Source organism: Oncorhynchus gorbuscha, linkage group LG03 (genome assembly GCF_021184085.1).
Source record: "Oncorhynchus gorbuscha isolate QuinsamMale2020 ecotype Even-year linkage group LG03, OgorEven_v1.0, whole genome shotgun sequence".
NCBI lineage: Eukaryota > Metazoa > Chordata > Actinopteri > Salmoniformes > Salmonidae > Oncorhynchus > Oncorhynchus gorbuscha.
The window spans coordinates 89,755,551-89,776,431 of record NC_060175.1 but is presented as its reverse complement, the minus strand read 5'-3'; the positions used below and the strand labels follow the sequence as shown (position 1 = coordinate 89,776,431).

General features: G+C 46.3%; 1 pseudogene; it reads left to right on the top strand.

Annotated features, from left to right (window-relative positions):
* LOC124032174 overlaps nucleotides 1-20,881 on the top strand; it is a 308,194-nt pseudogene that overhangs the window by 247,913 nt on the left and 39,400 nt on the right.

Sequence of the window (20,881 nt, the reverse complement as noted above, 5' to 3'; positions counted from 1 at the left end):
ACAGAACTTTTCTTGGAAACACACATCCACACACTGGCACACATTCAAATGAACACACGTATAGGACTGTGGGAAAATATTTTGTGTTGAGGTGCTGTCAACAGGGAGCATATTTTTCTCCGCTCTGCTGAAGTTTTCATTTTTGATTTATCAGGGGAACACACACACACACGCTGGCAATAGGCACACACAGCACACACACTGTCACACATACACACACTCCGCATGCATGTGATTCAACGAGCAGAGCAGGAGTGGCATCCCTTCCAAAAAAACCTGAGTAACGACTGGGGCTGAGCTACAACTGTTAAAGCACAGGCGCATTATGCAGATCAGCTGCTTTCCTTGCTTTACATTCAACCTGGGGGCTCATCTCACAAAGGGCTGGCCTGGGAATCTACAGCGCTACAGCTACAGGGAACAGGAGGCACACAGACTGCTGTACTGATCCTAGGTCAATCAGATGTGGCCGTTGTGGGCAGGATATATATCTTGGGTATATGGTTATTCCACTGATCTTAGGTCAGTGGTTATACGTGTCAACAGTACTGCAGTGTCATTTTCTTTGTCGTTTACAGATGAGAAAGTGCTGTGTTGGTGTGTCGCTGATTTGAAAAGGATCACTGTGATGTAATATAAGCTTGGTACCAGAGGTTTGCAATGACTGAATAGTGCTCTGTGATGTCACTAGACTGTAATGTGTAAGGGTACTGTGAAACTGTTTTGAGTTTTGGTCACGACACAAACCATTGAAGAAAGCGCCTCCAGAGAGATGAGAGATTACTTGGCTTTTGTGTTGCTGCCAAATGAAGAGATCCAGATAACTGTGTGTCATAGGAGGAGAAGGAAAACGTTGAAATAAGGCTGTGAAAACATGTAAGCCTCACTCTCTTTTGGTCGGTTTCACCTTCTCTGAGATTTACGAAGTGTGTATTAGTCCTCGCCTGAGGTTGTATTTCTTTGTTTTTATACAGTATGTAGAGTAGCATTATATGCATGTGTGCTGTATACTGATCTCTCCAGTGAGTGTTCTGTCTTGTCCCTTGTCTCTGTGCTGTATACTGATCTCTCCAGTGAGTGTTCTGTCTTGTCCCTTGTCTCTGTGCTGTATACTGATCTCTCCAGTGAGTGTTCTGTCTTGTCCCTTGTCTCTGTGCTATATACTGATCTCTCCAGTGAGTGTTCTGTCTTGTCCCTTGTCTCTGTGCTATATACTGATCTCTCCAGTGAGTGTTCTGTCTTGTCCCTTGTCTCTGTGCTGTATACTGATCTCTCCAGTGAGTGTTCTGTCTTGTCCCTTGTCTCTGTGCTGTATACTGATCTCTCCAGTGAGTGTTCTGTCTTGTCCCTTGTCTCTGTGCTGTATACTGATCTCTCCAGTGAGTGTTCTGTCTTGTCCCTTGTCTCTGTGCTGTATACTGATCTCTCCAGTGAGTGTTCTGTCTTGTCCCTTGTCTCTGTGCTGTATACTGATCTCTCCAGTGAGTGTTCTGTCTTGTCCCTTGTCTCTGTGCTCTATACTGATCTCTCCAGTGAGTGTTCTGTCTTGTCCCTTGTCTCTGTGCTGTATACTGATCTCTCCAGTGAGTGTTCTGTCTTGTCCCTTGTCTCTGTGCTGTATACTGATCTCTCCAGTGAGTGTTCTGTCTTGTCCCTTGTCTCTGTGCTGTATACTGATCTCTCCAGTGAGTGTTCTGTCTTGTCCCTTGTCTCTGTGCTGTATACTGATCTCTCCAGTGAGTGTTCTGTCTTGTCCCTTGTCTCTGTGCTGTATACTGATCTCTCCAGTGAGTGTTCTGTCTTGTCCCTTGTCTCTGTGCTGTATACTGATCTCTCCAGTGAGTGTTCTGTCTTGTCCCTTGTCTCTGTGCTGTATACTGATCTCTCCAGTGTCTCTGTGCTGTATACTGATCTCTCCAGTGAGTGTTCTGTCTTGTCCCTTGTTTCTGTGCTGTATACTGATCTCTCCAGTGAGTGTTCTGTCTTGTCCCTTGTCTCTGTGCTATATACTGATCTCTCCAGTGAGTGTTCTGTCTTGTCCCTTGTCTCTGTGCTGTATACTGATCTCTCCAGTGAGTGTTCTGTCTTGTCCCTTGTCTCTGTGCTGTATACTGATCTCTCCAGTGAGTGTTCTGTCTTGTCCCTTGTCTCTGTGCTCTATACTGATCTCTCCAGTGAGTGTTCTGTCTTGTCCCTTGTCTCTGTGCTATATACTGATCTCTCCAGTGAGTGTTCTGTCTTGTCCCTTGTCTCTGTGCTGTATACTGATCTCTCCAGTGAGTGTTCTGTCTTGTCCCTTGTCTCTGTGCTGTATACTGATCTCTCCAGTGAGTGTTCTGTCTTGTCCCTTGTCTCTGTGCTCTATACTGATCTCTCCAGTGAGTGTTCTGTCTTGTCCCTTGTCTCTGTGCTGTATACTGATCTCTCCAGTGAGTGTTCTGTCTTGTCCCTTGTCTCTGTGCTCTATACTGATCTCTCCAGTGAGTGTTCTGTCTTGTCCCTTGTCTCTGTGCTATATACTGATCTCTCCAGTGAGTGTTCTGTCTTGTCCCTTGTCTCTGTGCTGTATACTGATCTCTCCAGTGAGTGTTCTGTCTTGTCCCTTGTCTCTGTGCTGTATACTGATCTCTCCAGTGAGTGTTCTGTCTTGTCCCTTGTCTCTGTGCTCTATACTGATCTCTCCAGTGAGTGTTCTGTCTTGTCCCTTGTCTCTGTGCTGTATACTGATCTCTCCAGTGAGTGTTCTGTCTTGTCCCTTGTCTCTGTGCTCTATACTGATCTCTCCAGTGAGTGTTCTGTCTTGTCCCTTGTCTCTGTGCTATATACTGATCTCTCCAGTGAGTGTTCTGTCTTGTCCCTTGTCTCTGTGGTGTATACTGATCTCTCCAGTGAGTGTTCTGTCTTGTCCCTTGTCTCTGTGCTGTATACTGATCTCTCCAGTGAGTGTTCTGTCTTGTCCCTTGTCTCTGTGCTCTATACTGATCTCTCCAGTGAGTGTTCTGTCTTGTCCCTTGTCTCTGTGCTGTATACTGATCTCTCCAGTGAGTGTTCTGTCTTGTCCCTTGTCTCTGTGCTCTATACTGATCTCTCCAGTGAGTGTTCTGTCTTGTCCCTTGTCTCTGTGCTCTATACTGATCTCTCCAGTGAGTGTTCTGTCTTGTCCCTTGTCTCTGTGCTCTATACTGATCTCTCCAGTGAGTGTTCTGTCTTGTCCCTTGTCTCTGTGCTCTATACTGATCTCTCCAGTGAGTGTTCTGTCTTGTCCCTTGTCTCTGTGCTGTATACTGATCTCTCCAGTGAGTGTTCTGTCTTGTCCCTTGTCTCTGTGCTCTATACTGATCTCTCCAGTGAGTGTTCTGTCTTGTCCCTTGTCTCTGTGCTGTATACTGATCTCTCCAGTGAGTGTTCTGTCTTGTCCCTTGTCTCTGTGCTGTATACTGATCTCTCCAGTGAGTGTTCTGTCTTGTCCCTTGTCTCTGTGCTCTATACTGATCTCTCCAGTGAGTGTTCTGTCTTGTCCCTTGTCTCTGTGCTGTATACTGATCTCTCCAGTGAGTGTTCTGTCTTGTCCCTTGTCTCTGTGCTGTATACTGATCTCTCCAGTGAGTGTTCTGTCTTGTCCCTTGTCTCTGTGCTGTATACTGATCTCTCCAGTGAGTGTTCTGTCTTGTCCCTTGTCTCTGTGCTGTATACTGATCTCTCCAGTGAGTGTTCTGTCTTGTCCCTTGTCTCTGTGCTGTATACTGATCTCTCCAGTGAGTGTTCTGTCTTGTCCCTTGTCTCTGTGCTGTATACTGATCTCTCCAGTGAGTGTTCTGTCTTGTCCCTTGTCTCTGTGCTCTATACTGATCTCTCCAGTGAGTGTTCTGTCTTGTCCCTTGTCTCTGTGCTGTATACTGATCTCTCCAGTGAGTGTTCTGTCTTGTCCCTTGTCTCTGTGCTGTATACTGATCTCTCCAGTGAGTGTTCTGTCTTGTCCCTTGTCTCTGTGCTCTATACTGATCTCTCCAGTGAGTGTTCTGTCTTGTCCCTTGTCTCTGTGCTGTATACTGATCTCTCCAGTGAGTGTTCTGTCTTGTCCCTTGTCTCTGTGCTATATACTGATCTCTCCAGTGAGTGTTCTGTCTTGTCCCTTGTCTCTGTGCTGTATACTGATCTCTCCAGTGAGTGTTCTGTCTTGTCCCTTGTCTCTGTGCTATATACTGATCTCTCCAGTGAGTGTTCTGTCTTGTCCCTTGTCTCTGTGCTGTATACTGATCTCTCCAGTGAGTGTTCTGTCTTGTCCCTTGTCTCTGTGCTGTAGCCATATCAATCAGAAGACCCAGTTTGAGAACCCAGTCCTGGAAGCCAAGAGGAAGCTGAGCCTGGACACCCCCTCCCCTGGCCTGCAGGGGGTTAACACACCCTCAGGTAATACCTCTCTGCCAGCCCACGGTCACCATAGATTCAATTGAAAACGGATCATTGTCATGGTCACTAACTAGTATACCACTTCTTATGAAGCAGTGTGTTTAATTCATTGGACATATGAAATGAATTGGGTGTTTAATTGGGCATGCATTCTGTATGCTAGTGTCTATTGGAACAGAGCCTAAAGCCAGAATGTCAGAATTGTTCCTAATCAGATCCCCTTAGCTTAGAGATGATGTCAGTGTAGATGCCAAATAAAGGACATGCCACTTGGACCACTTGTCATTGTAGTGTCTACTGTCTAAAGATAATCAGTTGCAGTCAGTGAGGGCAGTACCAAGTGGCCATCGTAACAATGGTATTAAAATGGTACTAATGGATAGTAACCACTTTACTTCAAATGGATTTTGACAAGTATGTTGTGAAGTGGAGAAGGCACTCGTTTTGCTCACAGCTCTCTTGCACAAAAAGCTTTTGTCTGTCCCTGTCACTCATCGCTTCAAACACTTCACACTGCCGAGGGAGAGATGCAAAGAGCAAGAGAGTCATGAGACGAAGTGAGCGAGAGAAAGAGCCAGAGAAGAGAAGAAAAAGACAGTCATGAGAGAGAAGAGAGAGAGAATCATGAGAGAGACAGAGAAGAGAGAGAGCGAGTCATGAGAGGAAGTGAGCGAGAGAAAGAGCGAGTCATGAGACAGAGAAGAGGAAGAGCGAGTCATGAGACAGAAGAAAAACAGAGAGTCATGAGATAGAGAAGAGAGAGAGAGTCATGAGAGAGACAGAGAAGAGATAGAGTCATGAGAGAGACAGAGAAGAGAGAGAGAGAGAGTAATGAAAGAGACAGAGAAGAGAGAGAGAGAGAGAGAGAGAGAGAGAGAGAGAGAGAGAGAGAGAGAGAGAGAGAGAGAGAGAGAGAGAGAGAGAGAGAGAGAGAGAAGAGAGAGAGCAAGAGAATAGAGAGAGTCATGAGAGAGACAGAGAAGAGAGAGAGCGAGAGTCATGAGAGAGACAGAGAAGAGAGCGAGTGAGTCATGAGAGAGACAGAGATGAGAGAGAGCGAGAGTCATGAGAGAGACAGAGAAGAGAGAGAGCGAGTCATGAGAGAGACCGAGAAGAGAGCGAGTGAGTCATGAGAGAGACAGAGATGAGAGAGAGCGAGAGTCATGAGAGAGACAGAGATGAGAGAGAGCGAGAGAGTGAGAGAGACAGAGAAGAGAGAGCAAGAGTCATGAGAGAGACAGAGAAGAGAGAGAGCGAGTCATGAGAGAGACAGAGAAGAGAGAGAGCGAGTCATGAGAGAGACCGAGAAGAGAGCGAGTGAGTCATGAGAGAGACAGAGATGAGAGAGAGCGAGAGTCATGAGAGAGACAGAGAAGAGAGAGAGAGAGTCATGAGAGAGACAGAGAAGAGAGAGCGAGAGTCATGAGAGAGACAGGGAAGAGAGAGAGAGAGTCATGAGAGAGACAGAGAAGAGAAAGAGAGAGTCATGAGAAAGAGAAGAGCGAGAGTCATGAGAGAGTCAGAGAAGAGAAAGAGAGAGTCATGAGAGAGTCAGAGAAGAGAAAGAGAGAGTCATGAGAAAGAGAAGAGAGAGAGAGCGAGTCATGAGAGAGACAGAGAAGAGAGAGAGAGAGAGAAGAGAGAGCGCGAGAGTCATGAGAGAGACAGAGAAGAGAGAGAGAGCGAGTCATGAGAGAGACAGAGAAGAGAGAGAGAGAGAGAAGAGAGAGCAAGAGTCATGAGAGAGACAGAGAAGAGAGAGAGAGAGAGTCATGAGAGAGACAGGGAAGAGAGAGAGAGCGAGTCATGAGAGAGACAGAGAAGAGAGAGAGAGAGAAGAGAGAGCAAGAGTCATGAGAGAGACAGGGAAGAGAGAGAGAGCGAGTCATGAGAGAGACAGAGAAGAGAAAGAGAGAGTCATGAGAAAGAGAAGAGAAGAGTGAGAGTCATGAGAGAGAAAGAGAGAGTCATGAGAAAGAGAAGAGAGAGAACGAGAGTCATGAGAGAGACAGCGAAGAGAGAGCAAGAGTCATAAGAGAGAGTCATTAGAAAGAGAAGAGAGAGAGCGAGAGTCATGAGAGAGACAGAGAAGAGAGAGCGAGAGTCATGAGAGAGACAGAGAAGAGAGAGCAAGAGTCATGAGAGAGACAGAGAAGAGAGAGAGCGAGTCATGAGAGAGACCGAGAAGAGAGCGAGTGAGTCATGAGAGAGACAGAGATGAGAGAGAGCGAGAGTCATGAGAGAGACAGAGAAGAGAGAGAGAGAGTCATGAGAGAGACAGGGAAGAGAGAGAGATAGTCATGAGAGAGACAGAGAAGAGAGAGAGAGAGTCATGAGAGAGACAGAGAAGAGAGAGAGAGAGTCATGAGAGAGACAGAGAAGAGAGAGAGAGAGTCATGAGAAAGAGAAGAGCGAGAGTCATGAGAGAGTCAGAGAAGAGAAAGAGAGAGTCATGAGAAAGAGAAGAGCGAGCGCGAGAGTCATGAGAGAGACAGAGAAGAGAGAGAGAGCGAGTCATGAGAGAGACAGAGAAGAGAGAGAGAGAAGAGAGAGCAAGAGTCATGAGAGAGACAGAGAAGAGAGAGAGAGTCATGAGAGAGACAGAGAAGAGAGAGAGAGAGTGAGTCATGAGAGAGACAGAGAAGAGAAAGAGAGAGTCATGAGAAAGAGAAGAGAAGAGCGAGAGTCATGAGAGAGAAAGAGAGAGTCATGAGAAAGAGAAGAGAGAGAGCGAGAGTCATGAGAGACAGAGAAGAGAGAGCGAGAGTCATGAGAGAGACAGAGAGAGTCATGAGAAAGAGAAGAGAAGAGCGAGAGTCATGAGAGAGACAGAGAAGAGAGAGCAAGAGTCATAAGAGAGAGTCATGAGAAAGAGAAGAGAGAGAGCGAGAGTCATGAGAGAGACAGAGAAGAGAGAGCGAGAGTCATGAGAGAGACAGAGAGAGTCATGAGAAAGAGAAGAGAAGAGCGAGAGTCATGAGAGAGAAAGAGAGAGTCATGAGAAAGAGAAGAGAGAGAATGAGAGTCATGAGAGAGACAGAGAAGAGAGAGCGAGAGTCATAAGAGAGAGTCATGAGAAAGAGAAGAGAGAGAGCGAGAGTCATGAGAGAGACAGAGAAGAGAGAGCGAGAGTCATGAGAGAGACAGAGAGAGTCATGAGAAAGAGAAGAGAGAGAGCGAGAGTCATGAGAGAGACAGAGAAGAGAGAGAGTCATGAGAGAGACAGAGGAGAGAGAGAGTCATGAGAGACACAAAGAGAGAGAGCGAGAGTCATGAGAGAGACAGAGAAGAGAGAGAGTCATGAGAGAGACAGAAGAGAGAGCAAGAGTCATGAGTGAGACAGAGAGAGAGAGTGAGAGAGTCATGAGAGAGACAGAGAAGAGAGAGAGCGAGTCATGAGAGAGACAGAGAGAGAGAGTGAGAGAGTCATGAGAGAGACAGAGAAGAGAGAGAGCGAGTCATGAGAGAGACAGAGAAGAGAGCGAGTCATGAGAGAGACAGAGAAGAGAGATAGTCATGAGAGAGACAGAGAAGCGAGAGCGAGTCATGAGAGAGACAGAGAAGAGAGCGAGTCATGAGAGAGACAGAGAAGAGAGAGAGAGAGTCATGAGAGAGACAGGGAAGAGAGAGAGAGAGTCATGAGAGAGACAGAGAAGAGAAAGAGCGAGAGTCATGAGAGAGACAGAGAAGAGAAAGAGCGAGAGTCATGAGAGAGACAGAGAAGAGAAAGAGCGAGAGTCATGAGAGAGAGCGAGAGACAGAGAAGAGAGAGAGTCATGAGAGAGACAGAGAAGAGAGAGAGAGAGTCATGAGAGAGACAGAGAAGAGAAAGAGCGAGAGTCATGAGAGAGACAGAGAAGAGAAAGAGCGAGAGTCATGAGAGAGACAGAGAAGAGAGAGAGTCATGAGAGAGACAGAAGAGAGAGCAAGAGTCATGAGTGAGACAGAGAGAGAGAGTGAGAGAGTCATGAGAGAGACAGAGAAGAGAGAGAGCGAGTCATGAGAGAGACAGAGAGAGAGAGTGAGAGAGTCATGAGAGAGACAGAGAAGAGAGAGAGCGAGTCATGAGAGAGACAGAGAAGAGAGCGAGTCATGAGAGAGACAGAGAAGAGAGATAGTCATGAGAGAGACAGAGAAGCGAGAGCGAGTCATGAGAGAGACAGAGAAGCGAGAGCGAGTCATGAGAGAGACAGAGAAGAGAGCGAGTCATGAGAGAGACAGAGAAGAGAAAGAGCGAGAGTCATGAGAGAGACAGAGAAGAGAGAGCGAGAGACAGAGAAGAGAGAGAGTCATGAGAGAGACAGAGAAGAGAAAGAGCGAGAGTCATGAGAGAGACAGAGAAGAGAGAGAGCGAGAGACAGAGAAGAGAGAGAGCGAGAGACAGAGAAGAGAGAGAGTCATGAGAGAGACAGAGAAGAGAGAGTCATGAGAGAGACAGAGAAGAGAGAGTCATGAGAGAGACAGAGAAGAGTGAGAGTCATGAGAGAGAGAGACAGGGAGAGTCATGAGAGAGAGAGACAGGGAGAGAGAGTCATGAGAGAGACAGAGAAGAGAGAGTCATGAGAGAGACAGAGAAGAGAGAGAGTCATGAGAGAGAGAGAGAAGAGTGAGAGTCATGAGAGAGACAGAGAAGAGAGAGAGTCATGAGAGAGACAGAGAAGAGTGAGAGTCATGAGAGAGACAGAGAAGAGAGAGAGTCATGAGAGAGACAGAGAAGAGAGAGAGTCATGAGAGAGACAGAGAAGAGTGAGAGTCATGAGAGAGAGAGAAGAGTGAGAGTCATGAGAGAGACAGAGAAGAGAGAGAGTCATGAGAGAGACAGAGAAGAGTGAGAGTCATGAGAGAGACAGAGAAGAGAGAGAGTCATGAGAGAGACAGAGAAGAGAGAGAGTCATGAGAGAGACAGAGAAGAGAGAGAGTCATGAGAGAGACAGAGAAGAGAGTGTGTTGGACATAGAAAGTTTTCTTAATCGTGGTAGTTTGGTGTCAATGGATTGACAGATCAATTAGAATGTAGTAGTTGTAAATTACATAATGATTGACTCATCCTCTCAGAACCACTTCCTCTAAGTAATGTCACCGAGACATTCTGTACTCTAACCACACTGTTAGTCAGCATTCAGCTCTGATTAAAATCTAATTTTATTAGTCACATCCATCTGTTTAGCTATTGCAGGTGTAGTGAAATGCTTGTGCTTTTAGCTCTGACAGTGCAGTAATATCTAACAAATTACACAACATATACCCAATACACACAAATCTAAGTAGGAAGTAATTAAGACTATATACATATGGATGAACGATGTCGGAGTGGAACTGACTAAGATACAGTAGAATAGCATAGAATACAGTATATACATATGAGATGAGTAATGCAAGATATGTAAACAGTATTACGTGAATGAGATAGCATAGAATAGTATAGAAAACATTCTATACAGTTGAAGTCAGGAGTTTACATACACCTTAGCCAAAACACATTTAAACTCAGTTTTTCACATTTCCTGACATTTAATCCTAGTAAAAAATCCCTGTTTTAGGTCAGTTAGGATCACCACTTTATTTTAAGAATGTGAAATGTCAGAGTAATAGTAGAGAGAATGATTTATTTCAGCTTTTATTGCTTTCATTAAATTCCCAGTGGGTCAGAAGTTTACATACACTCAATTAGTATTTGGTAGCATTACCTTTAAATTGTTTAACTTGGGTCAAATGATTCGGGTAGCCTGCCGCAAGCTTCCCACAATAACTTGGGTGAATATTGGTGTCACGCCCTGACCTTCGAGAGCTGTTTTATGTATCTTTTTGGTTAGGTCAGGGTGTGATGTGGGGTGGGCATTCTATGTTTTGTTTTTCTATGATTTTGTATTTTGTATGTTTTGGCCGGGTATGGTTCTCAATCAGGGACAGCTGTCTATCGTTGTCTCTGATTGGGAGCCATACTTAGATAGCCCTTTTCCATCCCTTCAGTATGGGAAGTTAACTTTGTTTGTAGCACATAGCCCTTAAGCTTCACGGTTGTTTTGTATTGTTTATTGTTTTTGTTGGCATCATCCTAATAAAAAGGAATATGTACGCTGCGCTTTGGTCTACTTCTTTCAACGGCCGCGACAGAACGTCCCACCACCAAAGGACCAAGCAGCATGGTAAAAAGGACTCCTGGACATGGGAGGAGATCCTGGACGGTAAGGGACCCTGAAGGCAGGCTGGGGAGTATCGCCGTCCAAAGGAGGAGATAACGGTAGCGAAGGAGGAGTGGCGGCGATATGAGGAGGCACGTCAGCGAAGCAGGCACCAAATTGTTTTTGGGGGGGAGCACATGTGGAGTCTGGCTGAGTCAGGTTGGAGACCTGAGCCAACTCCCCGTGCTTACCGTGGCGAGCGTCGTACTGATCAGGCACCGTGTAATGCGGTGGAGTGCACAGTGTCTCCAGTGCACGGTCATAGCCCGGTGCGCTACATCCCAGCTCCCTGCATCTGCCAGGCTAGGGTGAGCATCCAGCCAGGATGAATGGTGCCGGCTCAGCGCGCCTGGACCCCAGTGCGTCTCTTCGGCCCAGGATATCCTGTGCCGGCTCTGCGCACTGTGTCTCCGGTACATCTGCACAGCCCAGTGTGTCCTGTGCCAGCGCCTCATATTTGCAGGGCGAAGATAACCACCCAGCCAGGACGGGTTGTGCAGGCTCTAAGCTAGAGACCTCCAGTGCGCCTCCACGACCCAGTGTATCCGGTGCCTCGGCCAAGGACAAAGCCTCCTGTATGCCTCCCCAGCCTGGTGAGTCCTGTGCCTGCTCCCAGAGCCAGGCCTCCTGTGTGTCTCTCCACTCCAGTGATGATCCATGGCAAGAAGCCTCCAGTGATGATCCATGGCAAGAAGCCTCCAGTGATGATCCATGGCATGAAGCCTCCAGTGATGATCCATGGCAAGAAGCCTCCAGTGATGATCCATGGCAAGAAGCCTTCAGTGATGATCCATGGCAAGAAGCCTCCAGTGATGATCCATGGCAAGAAGCCTCCAGTGATGATCCATGGCAAGAAGCCTCCAGTGATGATCCATGGCAAGAATCCTTCAGTGATGATCCATGGCAAGAAGCCTCCAGTGATGATCCATGGCAAGAAGCCAACAGTGATGATCCATGGCACGAAGCCTTCAGTGATGATCCATGGCACGAAGCATCCAGTGGTGATCCATGGCAAGAAGCCTCCAGTGATGATCCATGGCATGAAGCCTCCAGTGATGATCCATGGCATGAAGCCTCCAGTGATGATCCATGGCAAGAAGCCTCCAGTGATGATCCATGGCAAGAAGTCTCCAGTGATGATCCATGGCAAGAAGCCTCCAGTGATGAGTCATGGCACGCAGCCTCCAACGACGTCCTCCAGTCCGGAGCCCCCACCGACGTTCTCCAGTCCGGAGCCCCCACCGACGTTCTCCAGTCCGGAGCCCCCAGCGACGTTCCCCAGTCCGTAGCCCCCAGCGACGTTCCCCAGTCCGTAGCCCCCAGCGACGTTCTCCAGTCCGGAGCCCCCAGCGACGTTCCCCAGTCCGTAGCCCCCAGCGACGTTCCCCAGTCCGTAGCCCCCAGCGACGTTCCCCAGTCCGGAGCCCCCAGCGACGGTTTCCAGTCAGGAGCCCCTAGCGACGTTCTCCAGTCCGGAGCCCCCAGCGACGGCCTACAGTCCGGGGCCCACAACAAGGGGGGGGGGGGGATTCTGTCACGCCCTGACCTTAGAGAACCGTGACTCCAACCTAAGTGTATGTAAACTTCCGACTTCAACTGTATGAATTGAGTAATGCCAGATATGTAAACATTATTAAAATGACTAGTGCTCCATTCCTTAAAGTGGCCAGTGATTTCTAGTCTATACCTATATGCAGCAGCATGTGATGGCTGTTTAACAGTCTTCTGGATGAATTGGGGTGAATAGATAGTGGCTCGGATAGTTGATGTCCTTGATGATCTTTTTGGCCATCCTGTGACATCGGGTGATGTAGGTGTACTGGAGGGGCGGGTAGTTTGCCCCCGGTGATGCGTAAAAGTTTGTGGGTTTTAGGTGACAAGACAAATGTATTTCGCCTCCTGAGGTTGAAGAGGCTCTGTTGCACCTTCTTCACCACTCTGTCTGTGTTGTTGGTCCATTTAAGTTTGTCAGTGATGTGTACACCAATGAACTTAAAGCAGTGCACCCTCTGCTGTTTCCTGAAGCCCACGATCATCTCCTTTGTTTTGTTGACATTGAGTGAGAGGTTGTTTTCCAGGCACCACAATCCCAGAGCCCTCACCTCCTCCCTGTAAGCTGTCTGGGGCTGTCTTGTTTTGAGTGAGAGTGGTTTTCAAGGTTTTCAGTGAGTCTCTTATGTTCAATAAGTCTGTAAGGATATTGATGAATCAATCAATGGAATGTATGTATAAAGCCCTTTTTACATCAGCAGTTTTCACAAGTCCTCTTCTGGCTGTGTTGGGTGGAGATTACAAGAGTACATGGTCATTGAGGCCAGCTGGTTCTTCAAGATGTTCAACCATTCATAGATGAGCAGGGTCCAATAATAATCCCAGTGATTGTAGAGGGTACAACAGGTCAGCACCTCAGGTGTAAATTGTGGGAGGGAGATGACCAGGTGGACTGGGACAGCCAGGAGTCGCCAGGCCAGGTAGTCCTGAGGCATGGCCTCCAGCTTTTTCTTTAGAAATTGTATGGACAATAAAGAAGCCTGTGTCTTGTGACTGTAGTGTACATGTAGGTATGTACAGCATGACCAAATTGGAGTTACTGAGTAGACTCCATAGATTTCATGACTAGAACCTCAAAAGACATATTTGCTGTCAAAAATGTTAGCAAAACCTCCACCTTTGCAGGATGCACAGGGGGTTTGGTCACTAGTGTAACCAGGAGGAGAGGCCTTATTTAGCTCAGTAAATTCATCACACTTAAGCCATGTTTCAGTCAGGCCAATCACATCAAGTTAATTTGACTATGACTGCCTTGGAAGTGAGGGATCTAACATTAAGTAGTCCCATTTTGAGATGTGAAGTATTATCACAATCTATTTAATTAATGACACACATGGATGTCTTCATTCCAGCGAGATTGCTTAGGCGAACACCACCATGTTCAGTTTTGCCCGACCTAGATCGAGTCCCAGACACAGTCTCAATGTGGAAAACTGAGCTGACTACACTGACTGTGCTAGGGGCAGACTAACAGCCTGCTGCCTGGCCTGCACCTTATCTCATTTTGGAACTAGAGGAGTTAAATCCCTTTCTATGTTGCTAGATCAAATGAGAGCACCCCTCCAACTAGGATGAAGTTGTCACTCTTCAGTAGGCCAGGCTTGGTCCTGTTTGTGGGTGAGTCCCAGGAAGATGGACAATTATCTACAAATGAAATCTTTTGGGAAGGACAGAAAACAGTTTTCAACCAGCGATTGAGTTGTTCAAGTCTGCTGCAGAGCTCATCACTCCCCCTCTAACTCCCTCTAACTCCCTCTAACTCCCTCTAACTCCCTCTAACTCCCTCTAACTCCCTCTAACTCCCTCTAACTCCCTCTAACTCCCTCTAACTCCCTAACTAACTCCCTCTAACTCCCTCTAACTCTAACTCCCTCTAACTCCCTCTACTCCCTCTAACTCCCTCTAACTCCCTCTAACTCCCTCTAACTCCCTCTAACTCCCTCTAACTCCCTCTAACTCCCTCTAACTCCCTCTAACTCCCTCTAACTCCCTCTAACTCCCTCTAACTCCCTCTAACTCCCTATAACTCCCTCTAACTCCCCCTAACTAACTCCCCTCTAACTCCCTCTAACTCCCTCTAACTCCCCCTCTAACTCCCTCTAACTCCCTCTAACTCCCTCTAACTCCCTCTAACTCCCTCTAACTCCCTCTAACTCCCTCTAACTCCCCTATAACTCCCTCTAACTCCCCTAACTCCCTCTAACTCCCCCTCTAACTCCCTCTAACTCCCTCTAACTCCCCTCTAACTCCCTCTAACTCCCTCTAACTCCCTCTAACTCCCCTCTAACTCCCTCTAACTCCCCCTAACTCCCTCTAACTCCCTCTAACTCCCTCTAACTCCCTCTAACTCCCTCTAACTCCCTCTAACTCCCTCTAACTCCCCCTATAACTCCCTCTAACTCCCCCTATAACTCCCTCTAACTCCCTCTAACTCCCTCTAACTCCCTCTAACTCCCTCTAACTCCCTCTAACTCCCTCTAACTCCCTCTAACTCCCTCTAACTCCCTCTAATAACTCCCTCTAACTCCCCTATAACTCCCTCTAACTCCTAACTCCCTCTAACCCTCTAACTCCCCTCTAACTCCCTCTAACTCCCTCTAACTCCCCTAACTCCTCTAACTCCCCTAACTCCCTAACTAACTCCCTCTAACTCCCCCTCTAACTCCCCCTATAACTCCCTCTAACTCTAACCCCTCTAACTCCCTCTAACTCCCTCTAACTCCCTCTAACTCCCTCTAACTAACTCCCCTAACTCCCTCTAACTCCCTCTAACTCCCCTAACTCCCTAACTCCCTCTAACTCCCTATAACTCCCTCTAACTCCCTCTAACTCCCTCTAACTCCCTCTAACTCCCTCTAACTCCCTCTAACTCCCTCTAACTCCCTCTAACTGGGATTGATCATCTAGCCATTGATGTTTCTCTGCTGAGACAACTCGGTGATGCCCAGTTGCCCACAGAACAGAATTGAACATGGGTCAGACCAGGTAGTGACAATGGTCTGACCACAGATGCTGACTCACAAAAAGGCCTAGGCCCTATCGGCACTACCTCTCTCTGTACCAGCTCTTCCAGACACCCTTCAGGCTGCTATTTTGACTGGTACAGCATTCGCATCCAGAGGCTATTGGAGGGGAAAGCACAGTGTATGTGTGATTTCTACACCACCAGAGACCCCCTCAGAGAGAAGTCTTTAGCCTGGAGGCCCTTACTCTCACTGCCACAGGAACCTACTGCGCTGTAGTAGGCTGCCAATGCTGTCCTGGAACAGACCACAATAACCCCAATAACAGAAACTATGATGTAACCTTAAAACACCCACTGATTGGGGAAGGATGCATGTTCCTCAGGCTTTGCTGCTTTGCTCTGTGTCATTCCTGAGGGGTAGGTCCTTGGAGGTGTCTTGTTTTGCATGCTTTGTACAAAATAATAAAATGCAGTACGACAGGATCTTTATAAGACATAGCTCTTTATTAGCTACAGTACCAGTCAAAAGTTTGGACACACCTACTCATTCAAGGGTTTTTCTTTATTTTCACTATTTTCTACATTGTAGAATAATAGTGAAGACATCTCAACTATGAAATAACACATATGGAATCATGTAGTAACCAACAAAGTGTTAAACAATTCAATATATATTTTATATTTGAGATTCTTCAAAGTAGCCACCCTTTGCCTCGATGACAGCTTTGCACACTCTTGGCATTTTCTCAACCATGATGCTTTTCCAACAGTCTTGAAGGAGTTCCCTCATATGCTGAGGATTTGTTGGCTGCTTTTCCTTCACTCTGCTGTCCAATTCATCCCAAACCATCTTAATTGGGTCGAGGTCGGGTGATTGTGGAGGCCAGGTCATCTGATGCAGTGCTCCATCACTCTCCTTCTTGGTCAAATAGCCCTTACACAGCCTGGAGGTGTTTTGGGTCATTGTCCTGTTGAAAAATAAATGATAGTCTCACTAAGCACAAACCAGATGGGATGGCGTATCACTGCAGAAGGCTGTGGTAGCCATGCTGGTTAAGCGTACCTTGAATTCTAAATAAATTACCCGCCAGTGTCACCAGCAAAGCACCATCACACCTCCTCCTCCATTCTTCACGGTCGGAACCACACATGTGGAGATCCTCTGTTCACCTACTCTGCGTCTCACAAAGACACAGCGGTCAACTATGGACTTATCAGACCAAAGGACAGATTTCCACCGGTTCGAATGTCCATTGTATACCATCCCTACCTTGTCACAACACAACTGAATGGTTCAAACGCATTAGTCCAGCTTCTGTCCAGCTAAAAGAGCTTATTTCCCATGGTATTGTTTCTTGGACTGTTCTTTTAACAGATCCTCTAGTTTTTGCCTGAGTGATTCTCTGTTCTGACAGAGCTCTCTACTCTACTCTCTACACGTTCCCTGTGCTTGTTAATGAGTGGTCTGTCTCACAGCGAGCAGAGCAGAGTGGATCGGAGAGATCCCAGAGGGGCGTGCTGCCATGTAGAGTTTTAAACGCTGTTTTGACAAGGCAGACTGACCTCCCTCTCAGTGAAAGAGGCTGCGGTCTGTTGCTATAGTGCTGTAGCTGTACGGGACTGTAATTATCCTGCACTGACAGTCCTCTCTATATGTGATTTTCAAGAATCACAGCGAGCTGCCTGGCTGCCTGAGAAATAGACCATCTCTTTGTGTTACCATGACTTAATCATAGCTATGTTAAAGGAAAATTCCACTCAAAACTATCTTTTTGTATTTGTTTCATTAGTCTATTGTTGATTTAGTCCCAAAATGTTTTGCATGTCAGCAATCAAGTTTTCAAGATATATAACTTTCAAAGTACAGGAACACATTTTTCATATGATGCAAAACTCAGCATCATACTCTCTCTCTCTTCCACCGACCCCTGCCCTCACCCTTCTGTATCGTTCCCTTATCATTCTGGTGATGTGAGGACTGTCCCTTATCACAGTGGAGAGAAGGCTCTGACAGGCGTCCGTTGATGTTCTGATGGAAGGACTTCATCTTGTCAGGCACAGAACACACAGAGAACTGTCGTGGAATATGTCACGTCATGGTACATACGCATGTTGGCGCATAGACTACGCCCGCACACACACACACACACACACATTGACACATACACATGCATACACACACATACACTGAGCGTACAAAACATTAAGGACACCTTCCTAATATTGAGTTGAACTGCACCTTTTGCCCTCAGAACAGCCTCAATTTGTTGGGGCATGGATTCTACAAGGTCTCAAAAGCGTTCCACAGAAATGCTGGCCCATGTTGACTACAATGCTTCCCACAGTTGTGTCAAGTTGGCTGGATGTCTTTTGGGTCATGGACCGTTCTTGATACACACGGGAAACTGTTGAGCGTGAAAAAACAGCAGCGTTGTCGTTCTTGACACCAAACGGTGTGCCTGTCACCTACTACCATACCCAGTTTGAAGGCGATTAAATATTTTTGTCTTGCCCATTCACCTTCTGAATGGCACAAATACACAATCCATGTCTCAATTGTCAGACGGCTTCAAAATCCTTCTTTAACCATCTCCTCCCCTTCATCTACACTGATTTAAATGGATTTAACAAGTGACGTCAATGAGGATCATAGGTCAGTCAAATCAAATCTAAATGTATTGGTCACATACACATGGTTAGCAGATGTTCTTGCAAGTGTAGCGAAATGCTTGTGCTTCTAATTCCGACAGTGCAGCAATATTGAACAATTAATCTAACAATTCCACAACAACTAGCTAATACACACAAATCTTCGTAAAGGAATGGAATAAGAATATATACATATAAATATATGGATGAGCAATGACAGCGCGTCATATGCAAGATGCCATGGAAAGAGCACGTGTTCCTAATGTCTTGTACACCCAGTGTATATGCTCACACACAAATGGCTCAGTGAAACTGCTGGTATGTGAGAATGTCATGTTAATCACACTCAGCATAATCTGTTTTCTCTGAGCGCAATGCAGTTATGCAAATCTAAATCCCATGACACATGACACATGGGGGGTGTCTATATTTACTCCAATTAAAGAGATTGATGCCCCCCACCCCCCACTGTCCATCCCTCAGTGTGTGAAGAATCACTAGAGGAGACACAGCCTATAACTCACCCAATGGAAACCAAGGTCAGACAGGGGCCATGTATATCTCTTTGCTCCCTCTCCCTCCTCTATCGCTGTCAATATCACTCTCCTCTCGATATCTCTGTCCCCCTTGCTCTCTGTGCTGATGCAGAGGAAAGCCCCCCCCCCCCCTCTCTCTCTCTGCTGATGCAGAGTTAAGGGCCGCTGTGTCTCAGTCACATGGTGAGAGCCTCCAGCTGCAGTTTGAGGTCAGCGGTCTGTCTGCCTCTATCCCTGCGTTGTGGTGGTTATTCAGGTGGATGTACCCCTGCAGTGTACACACACACACACAAATACACACACAGTTTGTCTCCTGGACATTTATTCCCATGCACCATCCTGCAGACATAACATAGCAAATTCAATCTGAAAGTTTATCACATCTCTGTAAGATTTGAAATGTCAAGGTTATATCCAAACGGATTTGTCACACTGCTTTGTGCGTCATGTGAGTTTGTCTTTTTCACTGGAAGGCTTAAGTAAAAGAGGAGTATCTCTGTTCAGCAGTAGCATAGTTCTTGCCTGTGCTTTGTTACCAGACAGCTCTTCAAATGAATAAGGCTGATGTGGATCTTTTGTTGCCATGTTGTATTTTGATGTTTGATTTGAGCGTTGGTTGAATTAGTGACAGTCTGAGTGACGAGTAGGTGTCAGCTCGCTGCCACCGTGGCGGTTGCCTGCACTGTGACGTTACAGGGGACAGATCCCAAACATCCTGTGAACTTGCACCTATGTGCATCTGTCACACACACATACACTCTACCTACCATACAAAATAACGATACTTCAGGTGTTCTTTGAAGTTGTCCCATATGGATATATCAGAATAAAATAAGTGTAGCGGCATAGACGTGTCACTGTAATCTCTGTCATTGTGGATTCTCATTGTGAATTAGCGCAAGCAGCTAGCCTAGCCTGATTTCTCTGTCAGATCAATGCAGCTGAACAATAGTGACAGGCCTTGTGATGATAATACGACAAACAAACAAAGAATTAATAGTCACTAATTTGTAAAGTAAAATACTTCAATGGGGCATTAAGGTTTGAGAGCAATTAGCTGAATTACAGTCATAATAATTAGGTATTTGCTTATACAGTACTTCCTCAATTTGCATCTCTCTCTCGTTGTGCTTTTTTAGTATTTAGTCGTCCTTCCCTAAGGTTTTTTCTTTCTCTTTGCTCTGTTCTCTATCCCTCTCACCCTCTTACTTCCCTCTCCCCTCACTTCCTCTCTCCTTCAGATGAGCCTGTTGTGGGTGTGAGGGGTTTCGTACGGGACCCAGCCCATCTCCAGGGCTCCATTCTGAGGACAGCTCTAAGGAAGAGCCCCCAGGGGTTTGGTTTCACCATCATTGGGGGAGACCGCCATGACGAGTTCCTCCAGGTGAAGAACGTGCTCCGAGACGGGCCCGCCGCGCACGACAACAAGATGACCTCTGGTGAGTGTTGTACGCACATGTAAACACACTCTCACACACACACACAGACGTACACATAGATGCATGTACGCAGGAACGCACGCACACAAACACACAGACATCGCACTTGTGCACACAGATCAACAAGGTTTGTATATCATTGTCTGTACACACACATTTATGGTAACGCCCTGATTTGAAGTGGAGTTAGACGCAGTATTTCAGATTTCATACTGAAGGCCTCTTGGCTATGTTTCTTTACATGCTTATGATTATTACGAACATGCATATCTATAAGTGTGGTCATACAGTATATCTTGGATCACGTACAGTTGAAGTCGGAATTTTACATACACCTTAGCCAAATACATTTATACTCAGTTTTTCACAATTCCTGACATTTAATTCTAGTAAAAATGATCTGTCTTAGGTCAGTTAGTATCACCACTTTATTTTAAGAATGTGAAATGTCAGAATAATAGTAGAGAGAATGATTTATTTCAACTTTTATTTCTTTCATCACATTCACAGTGGGTCAGAAGTTAACATACACTCAATTAGTATTTGGTAGCATTGCCTTTAAATTGTTTAACTTGGGTCAAGCCTTCCACAAGCTTCCCACACATCCTACATTTGGGGCAGCAGCGTAGCCTAGTGGTTAGAGTGTTGGACTAGTAAGAGGGTGAGAGGTTGCACGATCAAATCTTCGAGCTGACAAGGTACAAATCTGTCCTTCTGCCCCTGAACAAGGCAGTTTACCCACTGTTCCTAGGCCATCATTGGAAATAAGAATTCGTTCTTAACTGACTTGCCTAGTTAAATTAAGGTAAAACATCATTTTAAAAATTAAGTTGGGTGAATTTTGTCCCATTCCTCCTGACAGAGCTGGTGTAACTGAGTCAGGTTTGTTGGCCTCCTTGCTCACATACGCATTTTCAGTTCTGCCCACAAATGGGATGGGATTGAGGTCAGGGCTTTGTGATGGCGACTCCAATACCTTGACTTTATTGTCCTTAAGCCATTTTGCCACAACTTCGGAAGTATGCTTGTGGTCATTGTCCATTTGAAAGACCCATTTGCGACCAAACTTTTACTTCCTGACCGATGTCTTGAGATGTTGCTTCAATATATCCACATAATTTTCCGACCTATTTTGTGAAGTGCACCAGT